This window comes from Aedes aegypti, chromosome 3 (assembly GCF_002204515.2).
Source record: "Aedes aegypti strain LVP_AGWG chromosome 3, AaegL5.0 Primary Assembly, whole genome shotgun sequence".
Lineage (NCBI taxonomy): Eukaryota > Metazoa > Arthropoda > Insecta > Diptera > Culicidae > Aedes > Aedes aegypti.
The window spans coordinates 324,308,379-324,329,682 of record NC_035109.1 but is presented as its reverse complement, the minus strand read 5'-3'; the positions used below and the strand labels follow the sequence as shown (position 1 = coordinate 324,329,682).

Below are 21,304 nucleotides of genomic sequence, written 5' to 3'. Positions count from 1 at the left end.
TAATTGATAGTCATAATTGTTGGGATCAGAAAATTGTTAAAACATAATCGGATGGACCACGGTCCATACAAATTTATTTTTTTGTTTGTGGACAAAAGATCACGAGAGGGGAGGAGAAGGTCTGAAAAGTCAAAAAATGACCACATGGATAATGGATGACCCCTTATGACTCATTGTAAAACGATTCTCAGGAATTGCAAACAAATTTTGTACACTGAATACTCCAGTTATGTATCTTCTTGACGAAAACTTAATCCTTCGTGTTGATCTATTAATTGTCTTCTTGAAGTCCCAAATTCTCTGGATTCTGAACCTATGTCGATTTATACAGGTAACCAGTGATCATGGAAAGCTTTATCACAACAGTTTATAGTTATCGCAGGATCAACTACTTGTGCTCTCTTATGTTTTGACTTCAAAGTCTGCCTCTAGGTATGCAAGTATTTATTTGAGTGAGGACTTAAGATCTAGGCGCGGTAAATGGCTGGGCATGGCGTACCATTGGTACCTCGCGTACCTGCAGGAATAAAATAGACCCCTTTGTGCGGTCCTTAGCCTCTTGCCCAGCAACTCCTATTCCTACCTCCTCGTGGTACTGGCCGGGGTACGCAAGTTGAGGCTCAAAGGCCGGTTCTTCAATTTCAGCATAATAAACGTGCACAGCCCTCACTCCGGAAGCACTGATGATGATAAAGACGCATTTTACGCGCAGCTCGAACGAGAGTACGACAGCTGCCCAAGCCATGACGTCAAAATCATCATAGGAGATTTAAACGCTCAGGTTGGCCAGGAGGAGGAGTTCAGACCGACTATTGGAAAGTTCAGCGCCCACCGGCTGACGAACTAAAACGGCTTACGAATAATTTATTTCGCCGCCTCTAAGAATATGGCCATCCGTACCACCTATTTCCAGCACAGCCTTCCATACCGATATACCTGGAGATCGTCACAGCAGACAGAATCACAAATCGACCACGTTCTGATTGATGGACGGCACTTCTCCGACATTATCGACGTCAGCACCTATCGTGGCGCTAACATCGACTCTCTGGTTAAACTGCGCCCAAAACTCTCCGTCGTTAACAACGTACGGTACCGACGGCCGCCCCGGTATGACCTAGAGCGGCTCAAGCAACCGGATGTCGTGGCGGCATACGCGCAGCACCTCGAGGCTGCATTACCGGAAGAGGGTGAGCTGGATGAAGCCCCTCTTGAGGACTGCTGGAGAATAGTGAAGGCAGCCATCAACAATGCAGCTGAGAGTAACGTCGGGTACGTAGGACGGAGTCGACGGAACGATTGGTTCGACGAGGTTGCTAGGCAGTTTCTGGAGAATAAGAACGCAGCGCGAGCGGTAATGCTGCAGCAAGGGACCCGGCAGAACGTGGAACGTTATAGACGGAAACGGCAACAGCAGACTCGCCACTTTCGGGAGAAGAACGGCATCTGGAGGAGACGGAGGGCGAGAAAATGGAACAGCGGTGCCGATCTCAAGAAACACGTAAGTTCTATCAGAAGCTCAACGCATCCTGCAACGGCTTCATGCCGCGAGCCGAGATGTGCAGGGATAAGAATGGGAGCATCTTAACGGACGAGCATGAGGTGATGGAAAAGTGAGAACTTTCGAGCGATCACCATTCTAAATGCAGCCTACAAAGTATTATCCCTGATCATCTTCCGTCGTCTGTCACCTGTAGTAAACGAGTTCATGGGAAGTTATCAAGCCGGCTTCGTTGACGGCCGATCGACAATGAACCAGATCTTTCAAAAATGTCGTGAATACCAGGTCCCAACGCATCACCTTTTCATCGATTTCAAGGCGGCATACGATAGTATCAACCGCGTAAAGCTATGGAAAATCATGGACGAGAACAGCTTTCCCGGGAAGCTCACAAGACTGATAAGAGCGACGATGGAAGGTGTGCAAAATTGTGTGAAGGTTTCAGGCGAACATTCCAGTTCGTTTGGATCCCGCCGGGGACTACGACAAGGTGATGGACTTTCGTGCCTGTTGTTCAATATTGCACTAGAAGGTGTTATGCGGAGAGCCGGGCTCAACAGCCGGGGTACGATTTTTACGATATCCAGGATGAAGAGATGCGGCCACGAACCGAGTAATGTGGCGTAAAATTGTTGATTCAGTGTTATCTGTTTAGATGTTAACTAAATAAATTAAATGAAATGAAGTTCTTGAAAGTGTACATTGAAGATGGAAAGCTACTCCCAAGCAACATCTTTTGATTCGTTGTATAACTTCGATTGTTCTGGTCAATCACGGAGTAGCAACAACGAATTGTACGATCATCAATAGTTATGTTATTGAATCCGCGAGGAAGCTTTTATATGAAAAATAGTTAACAAATTGGACCAAGACGGTTTTTGGACTCCGCTTTCTTAACTGTGAAAGCGTTTGCTTATTATTATATATTCTTCTATTCTTATTGCTTCAATATGAGCCAGAAATCCAGCATGTAACATCCCTAAAAACCCCTACACTAACGACAACTCGCCCATATTCACGAAAGCGTAACCAACTACTGCGCGGCTGCTACATCGGCTTCTGGCTAATGGAATCCTGTGTCGGTTCCACCCCTCCATCCTCACACCAAGAATGTTGATCGGAAAAAGCGGAACCAGAAAGAAATTCCCCAGCCGATAGGATGGTGGTGGTTTTACAGCTTCCCCCACATAAGCAAATCACACCGTAACGGGCCACAGCATCAACAGCGAAAAGTTTTCCATCTTCTGCAGCAGGGAACCCTAATTCGAACTTGCACGTGAAACAAGCAGTTCACTGGCAAATAAAATGCTAAATTAATCCGACCGAAGTTCTGTACGGCGTATTCTCACCAAGACAACGGGGAACCGAGCCCATCTGGGATATAGGGGGAGCATTGTAATGCGTTTACCTTCTAGCCACGAAAACATTTGCTGATGAATGAGTTTGCTGTGTGGGATGCGTTTCTGAATCTGAAGGCACTGTTCTCTATGGCAATGCCGGAAGATGGTGAGCACAGGATTTATTTTTAATGAACTTGAAATTTTCTTCGGAAGGCAACGTACATAAATTGAGAAATCTAATTTATGAAACCAGAAGTAGAGTCCTTTCACGGCTTTGGAGTTTGAGGACGTTTAAGATGAATAGTAATGTTAGAATAAACTTGTGAGCATCACTAGTTTCTAGATCAAGTGCGCATCGTACCTTCGTGTTGTGCGTACACAAATTCTCTCTGCTCTTGGAAGTTTTATAAAAAATACCTAAAGCAATAAAACAGTACTTTTTCAGTGCTACAAAAACAGTACTTTTCAGTACTATTTTTTTCTACTATTGATCCCTTTACGATCTTTGTTTGGACCCGTGCCTTCGATTTTTTGTTGGACCCGTTGGCGAAAGCTAGCGGTGGTAATCCTTCTTGGACACCGTCTTGGAAAAAAAAACCTATATTTCCTATAACAGCATGTGTTTCTCAAGGGTGCATTTTGGCACCAATATTGTACAATATTTTTACATCTGACTATCTGAACTACCTCAGGGATATCAAAAATCTTTTATTGCCGATGACATAGGCCACTCCGCTAAAGGACGAAGCCTGCGTGTTATCTGTAGTAGATTGCAAAAAAGTTTGGATGTTTTTTCTTCATACTAACTAAAATGTCACATTTCTCATTCAAAAGGTTGGATCTCATTAACCCAAACCATCAATAAGATAACTATTAATCTTTTGAAGGTTGGAGAGTAAAATTTTCACATGACAAGGATGATTTGTTTGTTCAACTCACAGCTTACGCGACTCGCGACTTCATCATCATTAAATAACCACAAACAAACCTCCTAGCACTTTACCAAACGATGCTGGTGCCATTTGCTTCTCCAACACTTGCTATTAGGTATGACACCTCAGGCAACCTAATCGACCTCCCAAAACATAACCAAACCCCGTCTAGCGAGCTATAAAGCCTTCTTTTGGAATGATTTCACATGAAACACACCTTCGGTCACTAGCCAGCCGGCCCAAAACCGCACAAATTGATGTGTTAAAATGTGTCCAAGTTCCCATTCACACCCAAAAACTGTATGTACAGTGCGATGGTGTAGTGTCAATGTTGGAAACGATTCGAAGAAAACGACGATTCGGTGATGTCAATATGCTTCGTTCGAACATCGCTGTAATGCACTGTCTCGCAGTGGTCGCACTCCATGCAAATTCTGGTGAAGAGTATATTTCTCACTCAATACATTCAAAAACGCAGACATGCCATGAATTTTGTAGGCAATTTGATGAAAATGGTCGCTGAACACACATATTTTCAAAATTCATTTTTCGACGCTTGTCCAACTTTGGACCACTGTGTGTCTGTTAGTACAACTAACACCTAGTGTCCCATCAAGCAGCTCATTGCATTGCCGCTCAGCTATGTATTGGCGGCAATGGCACTTTCGGGTGAGCCCCCCGGGGGCAAACAAAACTAACAACGCCGAAAAGAGCCGCGCGCGCGCGACACACACATTATCTAAGACATCAATCAAAAAGCACTGTAACCACTTAGCATCCCTCCTGACCCCCACTGACGTCGCGTCTCTCTTTGCCCTTTTGGTTGCACCTTACCGGCAAAAACTATCAGTTTAAATCGACTGGCTGCCATGGGCGGGGGTAGGGGGTACCGTTTCATTTCAGATATAGTTTAGTTAAAATTGTAAAATAAAATTTAGATTAAATCGATTTTTTCAACATGTCTTAATACAAATATCTTCATTTATCTTATATGACAAAACACAATACTTTTCCAAACCACCAAAAAATCACTTTTGAGCATCGAAAGTATTATGAACTTTGTTCAAAAGTACTGTTATACACATGAAGTTTGAACTCTGTGGCAAATTAGGCAAATAAATTTCCATACAAGCTGGCAAACTCAATTGCATGCAAGTTTACCAGCTTGTATGGGATTTTATTTGATTAATTTGTCACAGAGTTCAAACGTCATGTGTATAACAATACTTATCAACAAAATTCATAATTTATCGTTAAAATAATCAAAATTTGTATCTTCAACAGTCAAAATCTCAAAATCTAGACTTGATATGATATATTTTGGAAATGGCAATAGATTCAACAATCTTTAATCAAGTAAATAGCAGTGTTTTGGTGCTTGAGAACGTGTTTTGCAGTGTAATCTGTAAGGCATCTCAGAAGGTTTCTGTCGAAAATGTAACATTTTATCATATTAGATCAAGTTTATCCAGAAATTCTGCGAAGAATCCGTTAAGAAATCTCTTTAGAGAAAGCTTCTCCTATTTAGACATATTTTTGAGATAATTAAAGTAGTTTCTCCAATAACTACTCCAGGATTTTTCTATAAAACGTTACATCGAGTTCTCCAGCGAGTCTTTTGCAACACTAAATTTTAAATTTTCTGAGAATGCCTAATAACACTTCTCCTGTGATTCATTCATAAATTACTTCTAAAGTGTTTTGAAATTATTCTGATGAAACTACTTTTCCAAAACTTCACAAAGAAAAGCTGGTTAAATTGCCCCAGTAATTCTTACAAATAACACACAAAGAACATCCTTTGCGTATTATGGCCCTCCTACAGAAAAACATAAAATTAAGACTCAAAGCAACCAAATTCCTATGAAAATCCACCGGGGAAACATCGATTACATTGTTAGTCAGCAATTTCAGGCAATATATTTCAGTTGAGGCATATAAATACAGGTATTTGAACAGCTTTGTAAATTAAACCACACAAGTTCTTGCGCTCTATGTATAGCTCTTTATTCTTTTGAATATTGCATAGGATCTTTTGGAGGCATTTTGTTGCACGCAATTTTGCACTGTGTTTGTGTACATCAGGGTTTCCCAACCGGTGGTCCGCGGACCCCTAGGGGGCCGTGACGACTTCCCAAGGGGTCCGCGAAGCCATTGAAAATAAGGATCTATTTTTCTCGATTGTTGAATAAATGTAAATAATTGTTTACCTAGTATTAGTTTTGCCAGAAAAATTTATTCTTGGGTTGAAGATTTTTGATACCGAGTAACCCCTTTGCTTTGACCGCTTTGAATCTGAAAACTTTTCAATTTGACCTTCGCTAATTTTCACATCGTTCTTTTGATTTCATTTGGTTCAAACGTCATTTAGCTCATGGAACGCAGTGAAGTGAATATGAACGTTATGAAATGGGACGCAAAATCAGAACAAAACAGTCAATGAGGTGACCAGAAACACATTTTTTCGTTTTGCGAAGGGTAACTCGGAATTCAAATTAAAAGTGAACCCCAATGGTTTGCATCAGGTATCGTTCAAATTAGCGGGGGTGCACGGTATTTGAAATACAGATTTTCGCAATGTAATCGTTTTAACAACTCAAATATTTTTAAAAATACTTACAATGTCATTTTGTCAATAAGAGCTTGAACAATAGATTAAGATAGTTTCTGTAGGAATCCATAGGTATTTTTTGGAATATTTTCGGTTAAATCCTAGGCAGCTTTTCTACCGTCCTAGCGAGCGAGATCTTCGAATAATTCCTCGGGACCCTGCCAATTGTAGACAGGATTGAATAAAAAATGAATAAAAAATCTAACCTTTTTCCACACAAATTATCACGATGTTTAGTGAGATTTTTGACTGATATACGACATAGTGATTTTTGGTACATTTATGCGAAGATTGTGAACAAATATCTGGTTTTTGAGAATTCCTGGCTGAATTTTTGACAATTTTTCCACAATGTCAATAATTGGCTCTAAAGATGCTTATAATCAGGTGGTTTGTTTTTGAGTTTGGCAAGATATTCTCGGATTTCTGATGAATCATTTGAGGGATACCCTGAGAAAATTTTCAATTAGCTGCAGGAATATCCTTAACGAATTGTTGGTGAGATATCTGTTGGGATGTTGCCAAGTAGGGAGGAGTATCTTATTTTTAGTGCTTTTGTCAGAGGTTATGCTTAAAGCTACAAACAAAGCTCACATTTTGCAACATCTATTCTTGAAAAGTGCATTTTTCTGCCGAGTTTTAGAGAACTTTACCGAGAAAACCTCCAATGCCAGAGCGAATCATAGAGGTGCCTTATTAATTATTTGCAATTTTGGAGTTTTTTCAAGATCTTTTAGGAACGATATCTTAGCTCAGTTTTAATGGACTTATCCAATCCATCACAGCAGAAATCTTGCATTATCTGTGGTAGATAGCTAGCGTAATTTTAAGCTACAGAATACATGTTAAATCATCCTGAGATCTTCGACAAGCTTCCATAAACATTGATTTTATGAACAGTTCTCTTTGGGGGTCCACGAGGTGTTTGTAGATCCTCAAAGGGGGTCGCAGCTTCAAAAAGGTTGAGAACCACTGGTGTACATGTAACTTAACAATATGTACAGAACTGTCAAGAAAATGAGAAAGCAAACAATAACAAAGAATTCTGGACAAAAAGAGAAAAGGGCACAGCGACTTTGGTAAACAATGACTTTGAAAAACGGCCATTTTGGAGGTTTTTCGATCGGTAATCGATGCACGTGTAGTGTCGAAAATTGTTAAATTGTCGCGTACAAAGTTTTTAATTCCAAGGGGAAATTGCGGAAAAGTGTTGAATCGGATAAGTTCTTTCTGGATTGAGTGGAATCTGGTTGGAAGGAGTCGGATTTGGCACGTATTTTGCAGGTCCTTTTCGGATTGCATCGCCGCCCTAGTTGGTAGCCGCTGGACCGCTGGACCTGACCGCCTTCCTCCTCTCTTCGTCAAAAACTGTGCTGACTCGCTTACTGTTCCTGCGACTATTCTCTTCAACCGTTCATTGTCCGAAGGAACATTCCCGTGCGTTTGGAAAAATGCTGCTATTACTCCCATACACAAATCGGGTGATATGAACAACGTCGAAAACTACCGTGGCATCTCCATTCTAAGTTGTCTGCCAAAAGCTTTTGAAAGCCTCATTCACGATTCCCTCTACCCTCACGTGCAACACATCATCTCTGAGTTCCAACATGGCTTTGTGAAAAAACGGTCAACAACTTCAAATTTAATGTCGTATGTGTCTTCGTTGGTGAAAGCGATGGAGAAGCGCCAACAAATCGACGCGGTCTATATTGACTTTACGAAAGCATTTGATAGAGTACAGCACTCACTGTCGGTGAAAAAATTAGATAAAATGGGTCTGCCCTCTTGGTTGACACGATGGATACTCTCGTACCTCACCGAACGCAGCGCTCATGTACGTATTGCTGGTGTAAGTTTCGATCCCTTTGAAATTACATCAGGCGTCCCCAGGGGAGCCACCTGGGTCCGCTGTTTTTTGTGCTGTTTGTCAACGACCTTTGCGAAGTTATTAAATCCCAAAAACTAATGTTCGCGGACGATTTGAAATTATTTCGTGTGGTTTCATCGTTGACTGATTGTTGCGCTTTGCAAGCTGATATTGACGCCTTGGTGAGATGGTGCATGCTGAATGGAATGGAAGTGAATGTTCAAAAATGTTGCGTCATCACTTTTAGCCGAAAGAGGAATGTGATTGACTTCGGATACAGAATGTCGGCAACTAATATCACCTGAGTCAACACCGTATAAGGACCTCGGGGTTCTATTGGACAGCAAATTGAATTTCGCTCAGCACATAGCTGCAACAACTGCCAAGGCATCTGCGGTACTTGGATTTATCAAACGCAACACTCAGGAGTTTGAAGATGTCTACTGCCTGAAGTCTCTCTACTGCTCGTTAGTACGAAGTATTCTGGAATACGGCGTACTTGTTTGGGCGGCATACCATACCACCCAAACCAACCGGATTGAACGAATTCAGCGCAACTTTATTCGTTACGCGCTCCGTCGGCTACCATGGACTGATCCAGTTCGACTTCCACCGTACGAGCATTGATGCGCCTTGGTTCATCTAGAAACTTTGGCTTGCAGGAGGGTTTTGTTTCAACGCTTGTTCGTGTTTGACATCTTAAGTAACAACGTAGACTGCTCAGTGCTGTTGACCAACATCAATTTAAATGTGCCCGCTAGAACTACTCGACAAGCTGATTTTCTCCGGTTCCCTGTGCATCGTACTTTGTTTGGAAAGAACAATCCGTTCTATGTTTTTTGTCGTCGTTTTAATGAAGTATCTGACAGATTTGATTTTAATATATCTAAGTTAACATTCAAAAGAAGTATTAGTTCATAAGTATCAGTCTGTGCGACTTGTTCGAAGACATGTAATAAATAAATAAATAAATAAATTATACACGGCGAAAAAGACGAAACTGGACGAAGGAAACCTGCGGATCTACGAACGGAAAAACATGAACCAAACCATAGCGTTTATAAGAGGGGTGCCGCTCAGCTTGGAGGAGGGGGAATTGTTGGAGAACATCGAGAGAGAGAGAGAGAGAGAGAGAGAAGAAACAAGGAACTGAGTCGAAGGACATCAAGTGTCGAACAGGATCCAAGTGTACGGCTGCAGCTTTAGGGCAGAACTGTACAGTGCAAGAACTGCTGGAGAGACGGACACGGAGCCAAGTTCTGCACATCCAGAACTCGCTGCGCCGCATGTGAAGGAGGACATGAAGTGTCAGCCTGCGACAAGCACACGAAGAACAAGAAAATTTGCGTTGCGATGAAGGAAAAACAAATTCCCTTCAATCAAGCGGAATCTTTTTACCTAAGGACGGAGAATCGGTTTGAAATACTGCAGGAAGAAGGTGAAGCCAACCCGTTCCCGAGACTCGGCGATGATCTATCAAACAGCTTCGCGCTACAGGACACCACAGCGAAATCGATCTACCAGCACAACCAACAGGCGAGAGAAAGACCGAGAATGGCAAACAAGGGAGTCCTACGAAGACGAACCCTGCACCTCACAAGAGGATCGCTACACCCGGAGCTGCCGGTGCCCGGAAAACCCCATAAAGGCTACAGACTTCGAGCGACTCATGGCGCTAAAGGATCTGAATGCTAAGGTCGCGCAAAGAGTTCAAGTAACCGAGTCAGAGCTGGACAGAGACCAACTGCTGATAGAAATCAGCGAATTATCGAGGAAAACTCTCTTCATCCACAACAAACCACCAGAATCAACCTCAACCAGCACAGTGGAGTGTAAAAGGTTGAAATCCTGCAGCATAATATACAAAGCCTGAGACCAACAGAAACACAAAAAGAACTCAGCCACTTTCTCGGCGAGAATTCCATCAAAGTAGCCCTGCTGCAGGAAACATGGCTTAAAAAAGACGAACCATTCAGACTCCAGCAGGCGGAGGAGATAGGAGGTGAAATCATCATCGTTGGAGACTTAAATGGCCATCACAGGTCGTGAGATCCCTTGTCACCTACTTGCCCCAAAGGACATGCGGCTGGAACCCTCAAAATTCATCCTACTCAATGACGACTCCCCTACCTGTATCGCGGCATTGAACCACAGGACACCAGCGATAGATCTCGCCATGGTCACAGCCGGCACAATACATGGAATGTAATTTCACAAGAATTCGGAAGCAGTTATAGGGAGCGAGATTCCAGTAGCCAAAGGAACAAATAATTCGCGTGAACAAGTTGAAGGTAGCCGATGCGATGAACAAATTGAAACCACAATATATGTACGACCGAGCTGAAATGCAGGCCATTTTCGAGAAAAGCATAGCAGAAGCCAGTTTCGTAGTCAAAGACAAGAAGGCAAACGACCTAAAACGCTGGTGGTCAAAGAAGATAGAAGAGGCCTACCAAGCAAAACGGCGGTCGCTACGAGAGTACAACAGATCAAAGACTCTCACAAACCAACTTAGCTTGCAGAAGACTAGAGCAAAACTGAAGAGGCTCATCCGCAAAACCAAAAGGGCATACTGCGACGAATTAACCGAAGCAATCGACAAGGGAACACCGACATATCAGCTGTGGAACACAATAAAAGGCCTCGACACGGCGCTAACCCAGCCGTCTTAAGGAAGCCGGAGATTACTAGGAAGGACGCTGAGGAATTCACGGCACATTACTACGATCACAAACTTAAGTGGGTGAGAAAACCTACTTCTGAAACTCTCCCGAACCTCAAAGAATACGAAATGGCTTTTTCAGAGGAAGAGATTCTAGGGGCGTTGTACAAAAGGAAAAACCACTCCGCACCTGGAGAAGATGACATTGACATTGGACGGACATGCATGCCAAAGTAGGAGAGATGTTAAACGAAGTATTTGTCACAGAGGACATCCCTGAAAGATGGCGTACAACACTCATAAAACCAATCCCCAAGAACAAGGGTAACCATCTAGACCCAAGCTCCTGTCGCCCCATCGCCCTTACGAATATGTGTCTCAAGCTAATCAACTCAGCGGTCAACGGAAGGTTGATTGAGATCGCGGAATAGTAGTTTACGGAATAAGTTGCAGAATGATGATTTTTACAGCACGAGTCGTAAATTTATCCTACGAGGCTTGCCGAGTAGGATAATTACGACAAGTGCTGTAAAAATCGAGTTCTGCAACGAGTTGCGTACAACATTTTTTGCAATTTCGTAGAAGACCACTTGAGGGTACCAGGAATTATATCGGATTGCATTCACCATTAATTTACAATTTCTGAAAAATTGTTGTGTTATGATTCATAACGCAACTCAAAACAGTTGCGTTATGAGAAAGCGTTGCATAATGGATCATCACCTCACTGGTTTAAGTTGCGTAATGACTATTCCCACACTGCATACTTCAGTGCAGGAAAGTAGGCCGTTTCATGACAGATTGGCGTGATGAAAAACAGCCTATTACGAAGAGAAATTGCAAAAATAATAAACCTTCATCCGTCGCTTTCCTTCGGGTTTTGGAAAAACTGCTCCGCTCAAAGCTGCGTTAACTATGATGTAAATGGCGGGGGTCCAAAATATATACTTTGAAGGTACAAAATGTACATGGATGTCCGAAATAATGAAAAACAATTGTATTATTTTTATCGTGTATAGGACAATACATGACCATGTGAGCATTTTTATCATACAGAGGAAGTTATTCTCTTTATTGAATTGGTTATGTTATGCAATTAATAAATTGGGACAAAAATCCAAAATCACTTCCTTAGAGGACTCAAATTATCCTAGTAAGGCTGCCATTTAGATGCTTTTTTCTAAGAATTTAATGTAGGAATCCTTCCTCGAGTACTATTATGTACTTCTCAGAAGCTTCACCAAAAAATTAGAGAGTTTGGAAATTTTAGCGGTTTTTTTAAAGAAATCTATGAATTCAACTAGGTATTCCTCGTAGTGTTTAATTTTGATTTACGCCAGGGAGCTAAATCATGCGCAATAGATTTCTCCCATAATCAATTCTGCGATTTATCTTAATATTTAAACTGGAGCTATTCAAAAAATATTCTAGAAATAATTGCATATATTTTACAGGAATCCATCCAATGCTGTCTTCAGCACTTTTTTATTTATCGATGATTACCTTTACGATGTAATTTACAACACACTCACAAATACGATGTCAAAAATATAACAAATGTTGTTTTAAATATGCTATTAAAAACATAACAAGTTGAGCTTTCTTGATAACAAAATTATATAAACTTCTGTTATTTTTAGAAACTGTTGATAGAAATGTGTTATAATCTAATTGTGTGCTACAAGTCGGGTTCACATTTAAATCGATTTTTATGGGGCTTTTTGGAAAATTTTTGTTGTCATTTTAAAGGAGTTTATAATAAAATTATTACAGTATGACAATATGGTAGAAATTTCGGTTATCAGAGATAATTTATTGAATCCTGTGAGTAGTTTTTTGTGTTGATTATCTGAATAAATTTCTAACGAAAATTTCAAAAGGATTGATTAACGTTTTCTCATAGACAGTTCTGAATGAACGTTAGGGGAAATTTTTGGATTATTTTTACTGAAAATGTTTAGACCTTTTTCATGGAAAAGAGACAGAGATAGAAATCATAGATAGAATTAATGGAATATTAATGGCAGAGTAATAAAAAAAACACCAGGAGTTATATTTTTTAAGAAAACACAAGACAAAAAAATGAATTTTAAAAAATGAATTGTTTCTCGAGTAAATATGAGGTAAATGTATTCCTAAAACAATAATAAAAGGAATTCCGAGCGTTGTTCCCGGGGAAATTCAAGAGAATATAGTTGAAAGAATATGTTCGGAAATTAATGGTTGAATTTCAAGGAGCAGCTATATCGAATCCTTGTTTTACTCAACACTGCCATGTACAAAGGTGGTAACGACTGATTGTCTAAAAAATAGCAAGTTTGGAGATCACTCTGAAAAAAAAGAAAACACGAACCAAAAGAGACAGCAACCAGCAAAACAAAACGGAGGCAAGCAGGAACCAAGTGAAAGGAGTTTTCATAAGGATTACGCTATTCTAACAAGGCATTCCTCCAATGATATCTACAAGATTTTTCATTTGTCGTGATATTACAAGTAATACAAGCTCGTATTTATTCATGATTCTTCCAGTTTCTCCAGTAATTCAGGAATTCGTTCAAAGTTTCCTTCCGAGAATTTTGAAAAAAAATCAGCACTCTGGAAATCTTTCGCGGAATTCTTCAAAAATTTCGTTCAAGATACCTTTGAGAATTCAGTCGGGAATGTTTCCAAGTTCCCCGGAAAAAACTCTAGAAAATCCACCAGAAATTCCTCCAAAGATTATCTCAAAAATTTCTCGAGAGAATTCAAAGTCCTATAGGAATTTATTAAATGATTATTTCAACGATTTCCTTAGAATATGAACCAAAATTGACGTTTTGAGATTATAAACAATTTTTTTCTAAAAATAGCTTCTTAAGTTACTCCAGAGATCACTCCGAAGATTTCATCGGGAATACCTTCAGAAATTCTTTGAAATATATTCTAAAAAAATCCTCATAGGAAAAATCTTCGAATTCTTGCTAGGATGTCTTCTGGGAATATTCAAGGTTTTATCAGATGTTGTTTGAGAAATGCTTGAAGAAATCTTGGAAATGTTTGTAATGAAAATTCTAAAACGTTCCTTGAGGAAATTTCTCCGGACAATGCTGACTACCATCAGCAAGGATTCTGAAAGCATTTCTTAACTCTTGAAGGTCAGATAAATAGCAAATCGAATATCTGGATGATAAACTGCAGGATTTTTCAAAGAAACTCCCCTAAGAACATCAAATGGAATCCCTAAAGAAATTTGTTTCACTGTTGTAAGATTTCACGTTCCACGAATGATATACTAAAGAATCAATACAGATTACTCGAGTAATCTCTTTTAATGATTTATGTATATTTCGAAATTTTGGATACGATTTTTACTATGGTAAATAGCATTCTCCTAGAGTTTGAAGTGATTCGGACGAAATTTGACTGTGCACACGCCGTTTGAAGTTTATATGGAGATTACCATGGAAAACGCCAACCTTTTGTACTCAGCTCTCGATCTTTTCGTCATAATATTTTATGAAAAAGTGAACAAACTCTTCTCAGGTGGAATCTTCCTAGCTGCACCTTTGCCGAAGATCACATTTTGATTGGACGTCAGGATAAATTGATACTCATCATCATAAAGTGAACTTGTATGTAGTATTCTTCACCTGAGATGCACCACCAACTGTTCGGCAGGCAACAGGCAGGTGCTCCTGACGGGAAGCATAGATCAAAGTAATCCAGGCTGCTATGTTCTACAGCAAAAAGCAGTGTTGCTCTAAAAGTAATTGAATGATCATATCAGCATGATTTAGACTTTGTTATCAAAAATAAAAAAATATGCTTACGACCTATCAAAATGTGGTGTTCGGCAAAGTTGTAGCTGGGAAGATTTCACATGAGAAGATTTTGTTCACTTATCCACAGATTATAAGAGGAGCAGTTAGAAAGCTGAACTCAAATGGTTTGCCTTTCCCTTAGTAAGTTTTATATAAATTTCAAATTGTGTGTGCAGAACCAAATTTCTTCCAAATCATTTCAAATTTTGGGAGAATGGTTTTCATCACAATTGACATCGTTTAAGCATAGGGTTGCAAAAACTTCAAAATTTGCATCAATCATGCTCAAGCTCAGGAAAATCTATATAAATAAAACTATGAGGCCACACGTCCACCTCCCTTATGGAAATCCTGGCTACGTCCATGCTATCTGCCGAATATGTGTAGCCGCAAACAAGAGAGCCCCAGCAATTAAAAGCATTTTTATGACTGATACATGCGCCCTCTTCCCCAGTCCCTTCCACGTATCGTCTGGGATCTTCTTCGAAAAAAAAAAGTCTCACCTTCATCGACGACTCGCCAAGTGTGCTGCCATGCAGTTAACCATCAAACAGTTGGATATCTCCTCAGCCGGTCTCCTTTAAAAATCCTATAATTTTTGCATCAACACCTCTTCTTTTTTCGCAGAAATCAGACCAACATTGTTGATTTCCATTAACGCTTCTTGCATCGACACTTCCTCCAATGAATGGTATCATTCCATTTCTTCTTCGCTGGCGATTATCGAAATCAAACTCGAATGATATAATGGCACTGAAAACATCGATTCACTTTGTGTCGAAAAGCTCATAAATCGTCGCTACAAACACAACCGGAGGTTATCGTCGAAAACCGGGTTGATTTACGAGGCTCTACACCGTGGCGCTTCCTCCGTAGCTTCCCAATAATGTGATTTTGGGATTCAGGACCCGAGATTACACCTCATCCTTCGTGCGAGATAAAACACACAATTCGGACTCCGAAACAAACGAACAATCGGGCGTGGTTTGTTTGAACACCATTCGATCCGGGAGATTCACTTTCAACGGAACTTCTTCCTCCTGCATCACTTCTCTTCGCCCAACGAAGATCTTCCCGAGAATCGAACCACTAAACACATTCGTAGACACTCACGGAAGATGCTGATCTGCTTTTTGCTGCCTTCCTTCTTTAGGTTCCTTCGCTTCTAGCTTGCATGTCAAGACGGCATAAATTTATGCTTGAATCTCACTTTCCGGGACCGACCGACGACGTTCGAAGCTGTTGTCGTTCTTGGAACCGCCGAGGCCCTCCTTTCCTTCCTTCGGGCTTCCGTTCGCCAAGATCCCCAGCCCTCTTCAGCGGGCGCACATTGCCACTAATCTCTTCCCGTAATTAAATCATTAGCGCACTGCACAAACCGACGACCCGCGTGCGCTATTAATATCTCCGAAACTTGACGCGCCCGCGATGCACTTTGAATCGCTGACGTCGTTCACTCCGAAGTTCTATTTTTGAACCCACTCTAAGGCCGAACTCCCGCTGGCAACCCTATAACCGCCCTTCGCACGCCAAAAAGGATTCTCAAAACGCATGCCCCAGCGCCATCTATCCACCCTCCTGCTGTCACCCCGTGCGTTCCCTTGCGCCTGTCAGGATCATCCGTCACTGTACGACGGCACGCACCGAAGGGATATCTATCTCCTAGCTGTTCGCCTGCAAGTACAAAGGTATTCGACGCGACGCGACGCAACGCTTCCGTATGTCCGTGTGCGCGGTTGTTTATGCTACGGCGGCGAGCACTGAACTGAAGCGTGAGATGGCCTCGGCCGCTGGATGCCGGCGAGTGACGCGACGCCCCCGCGAGAGAATCCCCGAGCTGGAGCGGAAAATGTTTCGTTAAGTTGCCGCGGCGGATTCTCTCGCTCCGACTTGGACGGTATCGTCTGTATCGCAGGCTTGCGGCGAGCACAACAGAGAGGAAGTGCATCTCTTGCGTTGGTTCTTGGTTCGAAGCCGCGGCGCCTCGGTCCGTTGCATTTATGCTTTTTATGTTGCTTTCTATGCTGTTTTGTTTACCTTCTCCGTAGATTTGAAGCGTTTGGCGCAGAGAGTGAGGCAACCGTTTGTAGCATTGAGAATATGTTGCATGCGATACTTGTACTGCGAGAGAGTGTTTCGAGCAAACCGAGAAAATGTCGTACGACATTTTTGAACTACTGTCTTGTAAAAGCTTGATATCGCAATCAAAAATACCTTCAATGGAACAAGAAAATGTAGAATGTTTAATTGTCAGTCACGTAGGGGAACTGTAGGTAGTTTGCACATAGGGGGCAAAACGATGAGTTTTAGGATGCTTTTTTTCACCCTAGATCATAGAAAATGGATAAAAATGCTTCTCTTAATATATTTTTATGGATTTTTTCTCAAGAAAATCGTATACGTTTTTACGTGTGCACTGTCATAGTTTGGATTAGGGGTACCGGGGGCAGTATGGACACCCGGGGCAGAATGGACACCCCCTGTATCTTCGCATATGCGAATAATTTTACACTTTAGATGCAAACAATATTTCAGTTGCCTGTCGAAAGAGTAAGTTGTTCACTATAATTTCAGAAAAAATGTTTTATACATTGATTTTGAACCAAAAAATGGAGCATGATTTTATTGGGTTTATAAATTATAACATTCACACCTCACCAAATAAGGTTTCAGAGGCAAATGACTGCAATTTGACCGAAAATGTAGCTCTTGACTGAATCTTCAATTATTTATGTTAAATTCAAAAATATAGTAGATTTTTTTCTGCTACTTTGAGACACTGAAAAACTTATATGAAAATTTCCTGTACTGTTGGGGCAATATGGACACCGAGTGACAAAGTAGAGCTAACACTTTAAAGAAAAAGAAATGTAACTTCATACACAAAACTATCCAAAAACAATTAAGCATGCAATGCAATAATTATGATTCGGAACCACAAATCGGTTGAAAATCGTCAGTTCGGTATTAAAACTAATCTGGAGGCAATATTTAAGGCATCACTACGAAAAATGTCGTAAATTGGTTTTAATCATGTTTTCAGTGGCACAGTGATCTATCGCTATGGTTTCCTGAATGTGTACTTCATTTTTCGAGGTTTGGGAATGATCGTGAGACAATTTCCCTATAAACGTTAAGGCAGGGCTGCCCAACGTACGGCCCGCGGGCCGCATCCGGCCCGCGACCTCATTTTGTGCGGCCCGCGTAAGGTTAGAACATTCTTCTCATATTTGGCCCGTTAACTCTTTTACCAATCCGAAATTAGGACATACCAATATTAACCGTTGTAGTTTTCTATTTAGTTTCAAGCTAGTATTTTAGCTGTGTAATTGTTAATATTTTTTTTGAAATCTTATTAACTAGCTGATTTTATGAATAATTCAAATTCGTAATTTTTAATTCTGGGTGTATTGCAGCTAGATGCTAAGAAGATTCGATTGCAGTTTTTGTAATGGTAATTCTACACATAAATCTGTCTTGAGGGTATAATTTGAGGTTCGTAATTTAAAAAAAACGATATTTTATTGGTATATTACAACAAACATGACTTCCTTCAACATTCAATAAATATAGCCTGAACGAAACTTATTGCCTGAAGCCTAATTTTTAAAACATAATTTAGTAACACTAAATCAAAGACTCATACTCACACAGAATTTAAAACAAAAATTATTTTACTGTGATTCACACAGAATACATGGTATGATTATAAAAAAGAGAGGCTTTTAACAAAATCTTGATCAGGATTTTGATGAATTTTTGACACGTCTCTCACGGATAACACAGACAGGATTCTCACAAAATCTCAAACAAGATTTCATAGACTTGTAGTCAGGATTTTCAACGAATTTAATACATAATTTTCTAGCAGCCTAAAAAAGGTTACAAATTACCACTTTAAGAGATAATAATAGAATTTTGAGATGGCTTCTTTCGAAATACTGGTTTGCATTCTCAAAGTTTTCAAGGTATGATTTCGTAATGATTATTACATGAGATTCTGGAGGAATCATAGGCATGATTCTTTTTGAATCCTGGAAATTCTAACAAAGATATTCGTGAAAGCTTGAATAGGATTTAAAAACATTCTGATTCATTCTAATAATACTACGTCAGATTCTGACATATGATTTTTATGTGCATTATTCTCACAGGATCAAAAATTTCTAGGGTTGATTCTTCAAAGTATTCTGAACCAAATTATTACATTGCTTTTAAAGGGACTCACACACTCAGCAGCAAGTATCTGTTTTTGAGTGAAATTCGCTTCATTCACTTATTTTTGTGTCAGATTTCATGAACTTCATTTACTAACTTTTGTTAAACTTCATGCAAATATTTGTGCTTTTAAGGTGAAGATGAATCGAAGCCAAAGTTCAAATTTTCAAGAGCACGGATCTGGAGAACCAAGCATCCGTTTAAGCTGAAAACTTAATCGATTGGTCATCAGCTGGTGGTGACCAATCGATTAGGTTTTCAGCTCAAATGGATGTTTGGTTCTCCAGATTCGTGCTCTTGAAAATTTGAACTTTGGCTTCGATTCATCTTCACCTTAAGAATGTGGCCCGCCACACAAAATTGTTTCTGCGATTTGGCCCGCGGTTCAAAAAGGTTGGGCAGGCCTGCGTTAAGGTGTCCATACTGCCCCATGGGGGTGTCCACTTTGCCCCGCTAGCTTGATGGTGACTACCAAATATAAGCTTTTTTTAAAACCATTTTTGCAAACAAAATTTTTTTTACATTGAAAACTGTATAATATTCGTGTCTTTACAGTCAAAATAGGAAAATTCCTTAGGGTGTCCATACTGCCCCGTGTTCCCCTACATGCAAGAAATATGTTAAACTTGTCCTTAAAAGCTAATTGAAGGGCCTAAACTTTAATCAACTCGTGAAGGGCAAAACGCCAACCCCTATTTCATAACACCAAAATAGCCGTTTGAATTCAAATTCTACCAAACGTAACGGCACGTTGAAGTTACGCGCAAATAGGACGATATTCAAAACTTAAAAGGCAATAGATGGCTCTTTTTCGGTGGTAGAGTAAAGTGGGGCAAAAGTTCGAGTGGGGCAAGAGTTTCTTTTTAAGATTTCTGACTCAAATAAAATCAAAACTTAGAAATGTCATGGTGGTTCGAATGCCATTTAAGTAAAAGACTTTCACTCCAAATATCATAAAAATCGATTGAGATTTGGAAAAGTTATGGCTATTTGTTGTTTTTCGACGTAAATATTGTAATATTTGGTCAAACTTTCGATGCATGGAACCAAATGAAGATGAAATATTTTTCAATATTTTATGTAAGGGCGTTTCTAGGCCTATAATAAGGATGCTTTGACGTGTATTAGTTTTTCCATAAATAGTTGGAATCAATTTTTGGCCCATAGCGGGGCAAAAGTTCAAATCTGCGGGGCAAAAGTTCGACCCATGTATAAACCCACGGGAAATTTTTCAAATTTCCTGAAATCTACATATTATCTTCAAATTTGGCGAAATTTGCCTGATCGTGCGAAAAATGTCACAAAAATTTTACATTTTCACTTAGTTTTGCGAAAAACTGCTATTTTTTGGGTGTATTACAATTAACCCTGTTTTGGGCATTTTTTGATGAAAATTTAGTGTGTTTTTTTCGTCAAACATAAGTTTACGGCTGGTATAAAGTATGCCTGGCATAAAAGTATTGATATTTTGTGTTTTAGCCAACGAACTTTTGCCCCACACTAGATTCGAACTTTTGCCCCACCGGTGGGGCAAAAGTTCGAATAAGACAATCAATTTTGAAACTGTTATAACTAAAAATGGGTAAATATTTTGACACAAGTTTGTTCAGCAAAGTTATAGCCAATATGTTGAAGGTTCGCTGTATGGTATTTGTTTTGTTTCATCTGCTATTATTTTCCTGGAAACTTTGATTATACCACTAAGGTCGAACTTTTGCCCCACCTTACTCTACTAAAAACGAAATCCTGAAACAAACAAAGCACCATGGAAGATGAACTAAACACAAAAAGCAATGAATTCACATTACACTAGATTTCTAATCACTACTTTTGACGTTAACTAAGTCTTACGGCAATATACTGGGTGTCAATAGAAAATCTAAAATTTTGCGACCGTCACGAAATTATGTAAGATTTAGAATACTATTAACTCAGCCGTTTATCGGTAGATTTTCAATATTTTCCCACCAATTGGTCGGAAATGTATACAACATTTTACTGAAATGGAGAAAACTTTTGATTTTCGACGATAGACTGTCGAAAATTGGGAAAATGTCGGTCCCTTTCTTACGCAACCAAACCCACGATTCTTTTGGGTTGGCAAGTAAACTATAAAAGCAGACCGATTTCTGCTTCTTTGCTCATTCTTCTTTTGACGTTAACTACGGACTCTATGACACTACCCCAAACGCCACTACCCCGAATGTCACTACCCCGAACGCCATTACCCCGAAAGCCATTACCCCGAATGGGTCACTACCCCGAACGCCATTACCCCGAATGCATAACATTTTGAGGCTTATGCTAGTTAGAGAGTGGGGAGATAATTGTACGATTCCTTATGAGTATTTAACGAGTTTAGCTCAACTATGT

The 21,304-nt window shown here is 40.1% G+C and overlaps 1 protein-coding gene across 2 annotated transcripts in view; it reads right to left on the bottom strand.

Annotated features, from left to right (window-relative positions):
* Positions 1–16,480, bottom strand: part of LOC5565802 (protein sax-3) — an 808,606-nt gene extending 792,126 nt beyond the window's left edge. For both annotated transcript variants that reach the window (XM_021853934.1, XM_021853935.1), the window contains exon 1: positions 15,217–16,480. The gene's annotated coding sequence lies outside the window, so the exon portion shown is untranslated. The remainder of the gene's footprint in view (positions 1–15,216) is intronic.
* Between the last annotated feature and the right edge of the window lie 4,824 nt (positions 16,481–21,304).